The 10013-nt window shown below is 40.4% G+C and overlaps 1 pseudogene; it reads right to left on the bottom strand.

The window, feature by feature from the left end:
* The window catches only part of LOC105822203, a 138774-nt pseudogene that overhangs the window by 126256 nt on the left and 2505 nt on the right, over positions 1–10013 (bottom strand).

The raw sequence follows: 10013 nt of genomic DNA on the forward strand, positions 1-10013 counted from the left end.
TTATGGGTGTTTATATCTACTTGAGGTGATCTCAGTTGGTTTCTATTTTCCAGAAGTACCATTACCCATAGCAACTCTTTCCAACAAAAGGCTATGAGGTGTCCGTATTTTTTTTGTGTGTGCATGTGTTTTTACATAGGACTGTATTTCTGTGATTTTCTAGAATGTAATTTAATGGTCCACAGGTAATATGCACCTCACACTGCGAATCACTTCCTTTTCACAGAATGTCCTTGGCGTTACCTTGCAGCAGGTTAATGAATACCGTTGTTAGAACTGTGTGCTCCCGTATAGAATGTCTTCACATTACCGAAGTGAAAGCATGTGTTACAGAACAGCCTCTCAGGAAATCAAGACATTTCCTGTTGATTCATTTCCTGGTTAAGAAAGCATACAATTCCGCAGAGTAAGAAGTGAAAATCGGGATATAAACTTTTGGTAGCAGGAACACATGCCGAGGACTAGCAGGACTTAATTCAGGAACTTAGGTTTTAGGAGACAATAGGCTTCACATCTTATACTTGCTTCATTCTGAAAAAGATTGTAATCCCTCTCCAAGGAGGAATACATCTTCTTGATAATCCCAGGGAGAATAGACAAAGAACGAAGGAAAGAGAATGAAGAAGGGAAGTGTCAGCTATGTCCAAGGAACTGTGCTTGGCGTCTTGCATGTATTAACTCACTAAATACAAAGAACAATCCTAAGAGCAGGCATTTATTAATATATTCCAATTTTATAGATAGCAATCTTGAAATTTAGAGAGATTAAGTGAATTGCCCGAGGTCACATTGCCAGTGAGTTGGAAGGTTGGCTCTTGCTTATACTAGAGACTGTGCTTTTTTTCTGTCCTGCCCTGTAGAATTGGTAAAATATCCCCCAAAACACTACAAATAGCTTAGCCTGCAAAATATACTAGACACCCCCAAATCTACTGGTTCTAAACATTTCCTTTCCAACTCTAACCAGTTCCTACTTTATTTCATTTCACTTTGCTTCAGTCTATAAGAGAATAATCAGAATGTCTCCAAACGGCTCCTCTAGGGGTTAGACATACAGGAATGGGGAGAAGGCATGGTTAGCATCAAATCTCTCCAGACCTCCTCTCTTATCTACTTTAATCCCAGGACAACTTTCTTTTAGGCTCAGGACCTGGGAACCAGTTCATAGACATACTGCAATAGATTGGCTGTTAGCATCATAAGCATTTGTAATGCGAATGTATCTATCTAAGGTGAATTAGTTATTAATATGTAGTATAAATCACAAGCTCTTAGTGTGCTTCAGACCCAGCAGGGGCCCCAAAATATGAGTGTGCATTTGGTTGTGTGTGTATTTTACTTAGTGAATAAATAAATGGACTGAACGAAAATGCATCGAGCAGTGAATGAAGCGTTGGATTCCTGCAGCTACCCTCTCAGAGAGAGCTCCAGCTAATCTGTAGGCAAGTTAGGGTTAAAGTTAGTGTTAGGGCCTTCCCGCATCTTTTCTCCTGCCTTTCCTACTTCACTCCACTGTCAGAGGTCTCGGTGAGGGACCTGGGGTAAAGCTGGCACCTCTCTGAAGGCAAATTCTGGCTTATTATTGATCTTCACCCGCAGGCTCTGCTCAAGTGCCAGGAGAATGTAGTGCAAAGCTTTTCCTCCTCTGAGTGCCCCACACAATGGGTGGAAGCTTGCTTACTTTCATTAATTTATATCTTTTTGATAGCTGATATATCCACCCATCATTTCATTTTCAAATAGTAATTGCCATTCACCATAGCTACTGATATTTTCAGCTGTTCCCTTTTGGTTTTCCATGATTAACCCATTTGCTCAATGGGCGAACTGCTAGTGATGGGCACAGATGTGGTGGACTCAGGTCGGTATGATTTTTTCAGACAATAAAATAGATATGTCCTTTATATTAAGAAGTGTTACTGGATAGTAATCCGTACTTTTTCCTTCTCTCCCACCCTCTGCACCACTCATAACACAACTTGGCTCAGTTGTTTTACAATTAAGTCAAGGTTCCTGGCCAGCTTCATGGGTATGTGATCTGTACAGCCCCACAAGCTCCCCCTAAGTGGGCCCCACACTTGGTTTAATGCTCTGCAGTTGCTCTCTTGAAACTCTTAATAATTTCTTAACGAGGGCCCTGCCTGCATTTTTATTTTGCACTAGGCCTTGCAAATCATGTAGCTGGTCCTGCCTAGATTATTTGCTTTCAAATGACCAAAGGGAAATGGCTGGAGCGGGGAGGAATAGAAGGTAGCAATTTTATCAATCCAGAGACTTGTGTGCTATGATCAGATGTAGACAGAAGAGAAACAATTAGTGAGAGTTAAGCAGGGAAGCAGGTCATGGAAGTAGTTTCTAGCTTTTAAGTCACATTCTTTGCGTTAGACTTAATTATGGGATTTATGATATGAATTCCCTGAATTAGAGATAGGTTTGTAGTCATACCATTCAAAAAGTGCTTTCCAAAGTCAAATGCTGATACGTTTTGGAGTGCTTGATTCATTGTTTCCACTCCCCATAAGCTCAGATAATCACAGGTTGATGGTAAACTGGTTGTGCAAGAGCAGAGTAACTGTAGATACGTCTCCCTACCATCCCACAGTGAAGCAACCTTCCCTGTTTCCCAACATCCTTCCCATCTGTTTGCTGTGTAGCTAATATCCAGCAAACAGATGCCAAAAGGTTATTTATCTGTAAATATAAATAGCAATCTTGCTTCCTATTGCCATCTTTCAAGAAATACATCCTTTGTCATGTCCAATTTGAGGATGCATAATTTTCATGAGCAGGTACATCTTCCTCCTTCACTTAAGCTATGCTACCTTTTCCCTTGATTGTTGGCTAAATCCGGTCAATTCATATTTCCTGACTATCCCCTTGGTTGATCACCTTCCCACACTCTTACTTCAGTCCCTCAACATTTCTTGCATGAGTGATCACTGTAGTTGGTCCTTAACTAACGTTAGATTGGTCTTCACCTGACATGTACTCATCACTGAAACCAGGGTAGTCCTTCTAAAATGCAAATCAGAGAGATGGGCAGGTATGGAGGGAGAAATCTGGACAAATTAACTAGCAAGAGTGATTTTGCCACCTTCCTATTTTATTCAAGCCAATGCTTCCTTTCCCCTTCAGAATAAGGTGCATTCTCATCATGACACAAAGATTCTGCAGACAGGCATTGCAAGTGCCTCTGCCTTCCTCCCCAGTCTCATCTCTCATCACTTCTCCCCACATACTTTCAGCTCTAGCAGTTCCAGAAACAGGCAGTATTCTGTCTGAGCTAGGGACCGTGCTTGCATGTTCCTCTGGTTAAAGCTCTTTATTCTGTCTTCTTCAATAGGATCACTTCTACTTCCTTTTCAATATGTAGATAAAATGCTACCTTCTTCAAGAAAGACCTTGGAGGAACACACCTCCCTCCCTAGTCGCTCAGGTACCCCTCTTTTGCACTTCCAGAGAAAACCATGTGCAACTCTATCATAGCACTTATCATAGGATATTATAATTGCTAACTTATTGGACTTTTGCCATTGGTCTTGACAGGCTTGAGAAAGAGTCTACACTTTTTTTAGTACTTGATACTTGATACCTATAGCCTGATGAGTGAATGAATAAATGAACGAGTGAGTTAATGGAATGGATCAAAAAAGTTCCGTTATCTGTGAGAGTTTCTAGGATGTCAAGAGTAAGAACTTCCATGCTCTTTTAACAGGAAATCTTAATTTTGCAGTTAACCGTGTTTGGTGTTTCTTGGAGGGATTCAAATGAAAATCTTTCTGAGCCATGTTGACAATATTATATTATAAATCAAAGTCACTACTGAATTATGAGATTTGGGCATGGAAAAGAAAATAGATTGCTGTGTTAAAACTAATTCTATAAAGTATAATTGCTAAATTTACAGACAAACCACACGTTTGGGCTTTGAGAGGCATTTCCCACTGGTTGGGTAGACAGAGGGAAGTGTGCAGCTTCCTCGGGATGGGTGGAGTATATCAATGTAACAAGCAGGGTGAGAGTCCATTTCCCCTTTTCTGCCTTCCATAAGGCTGAACACCTTGGTTTGGGGTTTCTTTGAGAGGAGGAAAGAGAACATGGACACAATAGGATAAATAAAGAGAAGGAATTCCATACTCAACTTTAAGTAAAACTGGCTATGTACTCCCAAAAGTGAAAATATTTGAGGCATATTAATGACAAGGTATAATGTCATCCAAATATTTCTCTATGCTTATTTGTGTCCACATAAAAGTATTTTGAATTCTATCATCTAAAGCAAGGATGGCAAATGTGTGGCCCAGGATGGGCCCAGGACAAAATCAGTCCTCAGTCACAGTATGTTTTCCTGCTGAGCCTGGATTGGGCCTCAGAATTATTCTCAGTACATTGTTGCAGGCAGCTTTTACCAACAGATAGGAGTTGCCAAGCAACATGAAATCAATTTTCCATTCCTGTTCTAATGGGGATGTTTACCTGATCTATCCATTGGTTGGGTTTTCTTAATTTTGGAACCTCTCCTTAATTTCATGACCATGGTTCGTGGTGGGGGCCAGGAGAGGGTGCACAAAAGGATTTGTGGAACCCCATTCCTAGTTTCCAAATCTGTATTATGGTTCTCCAGAGAAACAGAACCAATAGAGTGTGTGTGTATACACACACACAAACAAAGACTGATCTCAAGTAACTGAGATGATCCACATGACTTTGGGTCTGGCCAGTCTGAAATCTGTAGGTCAGGACAGCAGGCTGAAGACCCAGGAAGGAGTTGACGTTGCAGTCTCAAATATGAAAACTGTGCTGTCTGGAGGCAGAAATTCCTTATTCCTCAGGACGCATCTGTCTTTTCTCTTAAGGCCTTCAACTGATTGAATGAGGTCCACTCACATTATAAGAGTATAACTGGTTTTACTCAAAGTCTACTGACTTCAATGTTAATTGTATCTAAAAAATACCTGTATAGTAACATCTAGATTGGTGTTTAACCAAACATCTCAGCACCATAACCTAGTCAAGCTGACATTTAAAATTAACCATCACGAACTCTATCAGCTAAAATGAATTATATCCATGCTGTGGAAAGAATTATATACAGTTCCTTCCTTCCCTCCCTCCTTCCTTCCTTCCTTCCTTCCTTCCTTCCTTTCTTCTTTCCTCATTTCTTTTTTTCCTTCCTTCCTTCCCTCTACTGCTTCCTAGGCACCATGTACTATTCTAGGAACGGAGGATACAATGAGGGATTTCACAACTCCAAGGGTGCATCATTTACAGAGACCAAAGCCCCAATGGCGTTTGCTGAAATTAGGCAACAGAGTGGCCCTGGATGCAAAGCAGAAATTTCAGGAAAAATAAATATTAGGTACCTTCTTTGGTTATAAATAATCTCTGCAAATAACTTCTACAAACCAATTCCTTCTTCCTTAGCAGCAGGGCATTGGTTTCATGAAGCAAACCTGAACACCCTCTGGGTTGAGGGTTCTCTGGAAGACTCTCCCTCATTATTCAAGATCCCTCTCCTCCCTGCTTATTTTCCTCTTCTTCAGAGCAAACACACACTGGCTTCCCCGGTATGCCATCTCACAGAGTTTTTCCTGTCCAGGCCCTTGTACTGATGTAAACAGGCACAATAAATGCATTGAGAAATGTTTTTATTGTGATAAAATACACATAACATAAAATGTACCATTTTAATTGTTTTTAAGTGTACAGCTTAGTGATACTGAGTACATTCACATTGTGCAACCTTCACCACCAGTCACCTCCAGAACTCTTTTCGTTTTGCAAAACTGGAATTTTGTACCCACTAAACAGTATTGGTTCATCCTTCCCTCCTTCCAGTGTCTGGTAACCACCATTCTACTCTCTGTCTCTATGACTTTAACTACTGGAGGTGCCTCATATAAGTGGGATCATACAGTATTTGTCTTTTTGTGCTGGCTTATTTCACTTACCACGATGTCCTCAAGGTGCATCCACATTGTAGCAGGTGTCAGAATTGCCTTGCCTTTAAGGCTGAATAATGTTCCATTGTATGTATATACCGCATTTTGTTTATTCATTCATCTGTTGAAGGACACTTGGGTTACTTCCACCTTTTGGCTACTGGGAATAATGCTGCCAGGAATGTGGGTGTACAAGCATCTCTTTGAATTCCTCCTTTTGGGTATATACCCAGAAGTCGAATTGCTGGCTCATACTGCAATTTTATTTTCAATGCAATGAGTATATTTTAAAAGCCCCTGATTCATATTCTCTCCTCTGCTGAACCTTGTTTATTTATGCTTCCAAGGAAGGGGGGGCGTGATGAAAACCTGGTGGGTTATGGGGAGGGAAAGAGCACAGATGTTGGGGAGGCAGACAGTGAGGTGTGTGTCCTCTCCCCACCCACTCCAATGCCCTCCCAGGCACAATCTCAGGGGCAGGGGTGTAGTGGATAGATGGAAGGGGTAGGTGAAAGCTGAGAGGAGTTTGCCTCATTTCCCACTTGGGATTAACCTCAAAGGGTGGTCTCGACACCACTATTGCAACCATATTAAAATAAAATTTGTAGGTGCAGAAAATAGCTAACTACACAGATGAGTGAATTTGAGCAAGAAGGAGGGACAATTGATAGAGGTGGGCATCAGGTGGTCCTGTGTCTTCTGGGAAGACTTCTAGGACAAGAGAAGGGGTCCACCGACACTGTAGGGTCGTTGAGAATGGCAGTACAAGACCATCGACCACGACGGCAGGGACACCCAAGCTAAAGGAAAACAGACCTCACCTTCACCAGAGGCCAACGTAGCACGCAGACAAATGACTCCACAGGCAGACAAAGAATACAACCATTGAAAGGAAGAGAGAGGACAGGAGCAGGGAGCACAACTGCAGATGACTGAACATTTGTCTGAAAGAATTGTGAGCTGAGTTACCAATAATGGGCCCATTTCAGTTTCCCTGCTACCCTAGGCGACAGTGCATGAGAAGTACCAGAGAGGTATAAGAATATAGATTATTCACAGATTATATATAGAAACAACCTAAGTTGTAGTGCGATCAAGTCATGATGCTGATAAACCTACTACATGCAGATTTCCTCATTTTCAGATTAGCTATGAGACTGGAGATGGAAGGAAAGCAACACAAAAAACATGCCAAATTAAAATACAACGATTTCTAGAATAGCTCCAGAATTAGCTCAATATTCTTTTCTATTTGAGTGAGAAGACCTGATCTGAGCTATTTTTCGCCCTTCCTATACCTGGCAATATTCTGTGGTACCAAACACAGAGTGTTGTCTTTTCTCTATGGAGTCAGGACAGTGTTACTATCTTGCTATGTGGCAATATTCTACATATATACATTCTACATTCATACCTATGTAGAATATTGCCACATAGCAAGATAGTAACACTGTCCTGACTCCATAGAGAAAAGACAACAACACTCTATGTTTGGTACCACCCTCAACTCTGCTCTATGCACTTTTTCCTTGGCTGATTTTAATTTGTTTCCATTGGCTGAAACAAACTATAACTGTGAACTTAATAGTTAAAAAAAATTAAAAAGAATGAGTCCCTTCTAAAGGGGACAGGCATATACATTACTTAGTTTTGCCCTCTGCCACAGGCTATCATTGAGGAAAATAGCTTAATAAACTGTAGAATGGAGGGGTCACCTCTGCGAATCATTATGAGTATAGTTATAGTGACTTAGTGGAAACAATTTTTAAGAGTTTTGAGAGGACTCAGGAAATATCCTTACAAGGAGGCGAGAGGAATGGAATGGAAAATGACCTCAAGAGGAGGCGAGAAAAAGATTTCCCCACACTCTCTGATGCATGAAGGATCAGAGACTTCTGCTTTTCTTGAGGCAACAAACACAGGCTGCAGCCCTTTATGACCAGAAGGTATTTCTTTTTTTAAAAAAAGTTATTTTTAAAATAAAAACGGTATATATGTAAGGTGTACAACAAGATGTTTTGATACACATATGCATAGTGAATCGAATTCTACAGTCAAGCTAATTAACATATCCATCTCTTTCCATGTTACCATTTTTCTTTTTGCATGTGGTGAGAATACTGTGAGCAGAGATCTACCTCGTAGCACATTTCCAGTATACAATGCAGTATTAGTAACTATAGTCCCCATACTGTGCTTTAGAACTCCAGAACTCTATTTCGGTATGTAGAGAACTGATAGAACGGTACTAGTGCCCTTCAGTTTAATCAGTGTTCCTCAGGACAAAGGAGAGCGTTAACCATTTACCTTTGGTGCATCTGCGTTGGTGATGTGAACCAATTAGGAGCAGAGATTCTGTACTACTTCACATCCGCGTGAAGTTATTATGCAGCAGCAGCAGGAATTTCTTGGAAAAAAGTCACTCTCGGCCATGTTCTTCCTGTTACGCATTCAGCTTTAAATCAGGCTTATTTTCTGTGATGAGGCTATCAGCAAGGGCCATGTTCATAGTTTGAGTCTCAAGTGAGGGATGAGTATTTATTCACCCAGCAAGTATTTCTTGGGCACCTACTACATTTCAGGTACTCTTAAAAATACTGGGGTATATGGATGTACTGTACATTCTTCCTTCCTTCTGATATGTTCCCAACACACCAGTCTCTTCTGCCTCACTTGTGAATAATTTAAATGATCCCTGACGACTAAGAAAATAACAGCTCTATTGCCCAAGGCTCGTATCTACAGAAGGGATCTTCTTAGCCTTCAGAAAATCCTATCTTTATGCCATTAAGCTAAAGCGAAGAAATCTCTTCTGACATTTTCCCCTGGATTGAGTATTTGTAGTTAAAATGGGGGTGCGTGTGTACCTGCATGTGAGTCAGGAGTGGGAAAGGGGTAGGATGAGTGTATGTGAGATACTCTAAGAGCTGTGATCTTAATTTAGCAGTAGACGGGATTATAGATGAGATAGAATCACTAGGACAAAGAAGGTATGTTCCAAAAATGTGGTTCAAACTCATACATTTTCTTTGCACTGTTAGGCAGTCTGTATTCTCCTTTCAAGCCTTACTTTCAGAAAAAAAGGTGAATCCACTTGACAATTAATGTAGAGCCTTTCCACTTGGCTTTAGATGCCCTCAAAATGAATTCTGCTCATCATATCAGGCATATCCTGTCAAAATAATAATAACTTTACTGCTTATTCTAACTATACTTTTTGCTATTATAAATAATATTGTAGCAAACATCTATGTACAAAGATATTTGCATATTTTTCTGATTATCTTCTTAGAAGAGATTTTTATAAGTAGAATTCCTGGATGAAGGTTATGCACATTAAATTGTATCCATTGGAAAGATGTTGCCCTTTATTGTTGGGCCAAATTATATTCCCACTCATGATGTGTAAAGAAATCCATTTCCCACCACCCATACCAGCCTAAGGGCCACTGTTTTAAAAAACTTTACCAATTTTCATTTTCATTTCTTTAATCACTAAAGAAGTTAACATTTTTATATGTCTATTGACTGCTAGTATTTTTACTTTTATAGATTGCTTTTAAACAAATTGTTTATTTTCCCACTAGGTTTATAGTATCATCTTTAAAATATAGCATATGGAATGCATTTTAAAAATCTATCAAATTTTTTTAACTTTGTAATAGTCCTCTGAAGTGGTTAAGATAAATGCTCCTGCTTTTATCTGAAAGACAGAGAAGCTGAGCCTGCTTTCTCGTAATAAGCTAGTGGTGGGGGCGATCCCAGCACCCTGGGCTCATCCCCTCCCTCTTGTGCCCCCTTTGCCCTGCTGCCTGTCAACCACCCTGGTTGAGCAAAGGACCCATTAGCAATAGCTGTAATTGAACATGAGAGTATCCCATAAAACAAGATAAGCTGATATGGGTGACTTCAAACGAAAGCCCAATTCCTAGAGATGCAGTTCAACGGGCCTGCTGTGCATCTTCAAAAGGGAGAAGAGATTCCTACAAAAAAAAGGATAGACAAAATCAACTCTTTCGAACCGCATCTGATAAATCAGGCCTCTGCCTGGTCTGTGTTAACACTTGTACA

The sequence above is a fragment of the Propithecus coquereli genome, unplaced genomic scaffold, assembly GCF_000956105.1.
Source record: "Propithecus coquereli isolate 6110/MARCELLA unplaced genomic scaffold, Pcoq_1.0 Scaffold118, whole genome shotgun sequence".
Taxonomy (NCBI): domain Eukaryota; kingdom Metazoa; phylum Chordata; class Mammalia; order Primates; family Indriidae; genus Propithecus; species Propithecus coquereli.